Source organism: Hyposmocoma kahamanoa, unplaced genomic scaffold (assembly GCF_003589595.1).
Source record: "Hyposmocoma kahamanoa isolate Upper Pololo Valley unplaced genomic scaffold, ASM358959v1 87, whole genome shotgun sequence".
Classification (NCBI taxonomy): Eukaryota; Metazoa; Arthropoda; class Insecta; order Lepidoptera; family Cosmopterigidae; genus Hyposmocoma; species Hyposmocoma kahamanoa.
The window spans coordinates 10,660,626-10,663,075 of NW_020654422.1; positions in this window are offsets into that span (position 1 = coordinate 10,660,626).

Here is a 2,450-nt window from a genome sequence, read left to right on the forward strand (position 1 = left end):
ACATTTAAATTTTTATTGAATTGATATTCAATTATTTTTTGTGAAATTACTCCACTAGTTTGTTATAATTATTAATACAAAGACCGAACACTCAGAAAGAATTCCTTCGATCCGGTCGGATTCGAACCGACGTCTTCTTGCATACCGTGCCAGACGCTATACCAACTAAGCCACGGAACGAACCAACGGACCTCACGAATTCTTCTATGTGCTAATTATTAATAACAACTTGTACTTTCTATTAATTTTAACGATCAAAATAGGCACTAGGCGAAACGTAAGACAGTTCTTTGCCTACGACTACTAGCGACCCTCATGCGACCGATTTCGCACCTACGCTTGCGAATGGTTGGAGGTGTATGGCTGAGCCTAGGATGCCTTTCAGAATTGATATTATAAAAAAAATCTATTAGTAGTCTATCAATAACAGTGAATGTTGCTTGACAATTCTAACTGAAACAAGTGGAAGGTCCAACCCCTTCAACATTGTCTTCAACATCAAACAAATCTAACTCAACAGGAAGACTATTTAGAGGCATCTTTCGTATGTGATGCTAATGCTGTCGTTATTTACAGCAACAATAGAACTCAAGCATTCACTTACAACATATGTACTTGGCTGCTATTTAAAAGCAACTAAATTTTCAATTTCTGAAAGCCTACGAGTAACTAACGACCTACTCAAAGTAATTGCTTCACGCCACACACGCTACACGCTAGTACGTCACAAAAGGATAAGTTGTAATCACAAAAATTTTGATAACTTTCCCTGTAATCTAATTACGTTTGTTTTTTTTATCAAATTTGCTTAATTACAAATAGTTAAATTACAATAGTGCACTTTTCAACAACACATGGCCACACAAGCCAAGTTGTTATCACATAGGTACGCAACAGGTACAGCACAATAGTCTAGTTGTACTAAATCTCAAACATTCTACAGTATGGTACGGCTTCTCATGGTGGACCAAGATAATTATGGTAACATACTCGTTGACAGGCTTAATGCAGAAATCAATGTCTAAATGATCTTTGAAATCATCAGGACGCATCAAGAATTTTGTGTATGTGAGTTCACATAAGAACATATCCTTGAAGTTTTGTTCAATGCAATCATTGATTTAAAGGTGCGCTTTGTAACGGTTGGTCCGCAATGCACATGCTTACACATTTAATTTGACCAGATCGTACTCTGGCAAGTTAGTACACGTGGTTACTTCATGTCCGGGTTCTCATAGCATCTTTGCGTTCTGTTACTCCAGCATTCATTGTGATTTTGATCAAAACGCCTTAGCTGAAAACAGGATTGATTTTTAGAATATAATATAACTTTCAGCTACGGAAGAAACCGGGTTCTTCAGGATTTTCAATTTTGTCTTAAATCTATTAAAACGTAAATTCGTAACTCATTATATCATCGTGTCCTAATTAATAATAATAAATAATGCTAATTAAATACTACGAACTTCTTTGATTAGGGTACGTAACTACAGGACAACGAGCAGCATATCATATCAGCAGTTCATACGTGACCGGATTTGTGCGTGGTAAAGCTTTTGTTTAATCAACTGTTCCAGTGTGAAGAAACATCTCACTTCCCTTTCCAAGTAAGGTGTAGCTTAAAAAATAATCGAATCAAGTACCTATCTACAAGTCTGTTGTCATTAGCATACCCAAAGGTACCTGGAATTGACACATCGTTGGTATGCGGCAGAAAGAGATTTGTGGGCATTGCGGAATCCTGAGGAACTCCGGAACTCTATCGCCCAATGTAAATTTATTCTCTGAACATTATTTGAGTTTTTCCAAGGCGAGAGTGAAGAGGCATTATATAGGTGTGTATGCTACATCGTTGACCTCATCGTCACTTTCCATCAGGTGAGATGGAGGTCAAATGCGCACTTATTTATATATTTAATAGAAAAAAGGTGGTAGGTTGCCTGTGGCATCCAAACGCGAATTCTCTGCTTAGAGCGAGGCAAAAAGTTTCTCTTCCGTAACAGAGGTGGTAAAGAAAGACGGCAAAATTTTGTTTCGACATCTTTGCCCAAGGACCAAAAGGACTTGCTAACTGCTGCAAAAGAGGCAAGCTTGGTCCCCAAACGGCGCATAAGGTCGAAGCTGGCACTGCGTAACTCGCATTTATACTTCTTGGCGGTTACTAAACGTTATAACAAAAGAATTATAGAATATTTTTATAATATTGCTGAGGTCATAATAATTTTCGTCCCTTTGTTTTCAAAATCGATCTGAATTGAGAACAGTGTTGCCTAACGTAGGGTAGCCTGGTTTAAAACGACGCACTTAAGGTTTGAGACGGAGTAGAATGAAAACAAAAAGTGTTAGAAAACCAGCTATTATTTTATTGTATAATCTACTTATCTGACTTTTACATACTAATGTGAAAAGTAGTTAAATTTAATAATGTGGTTGTTATTGATAAAAAAGTG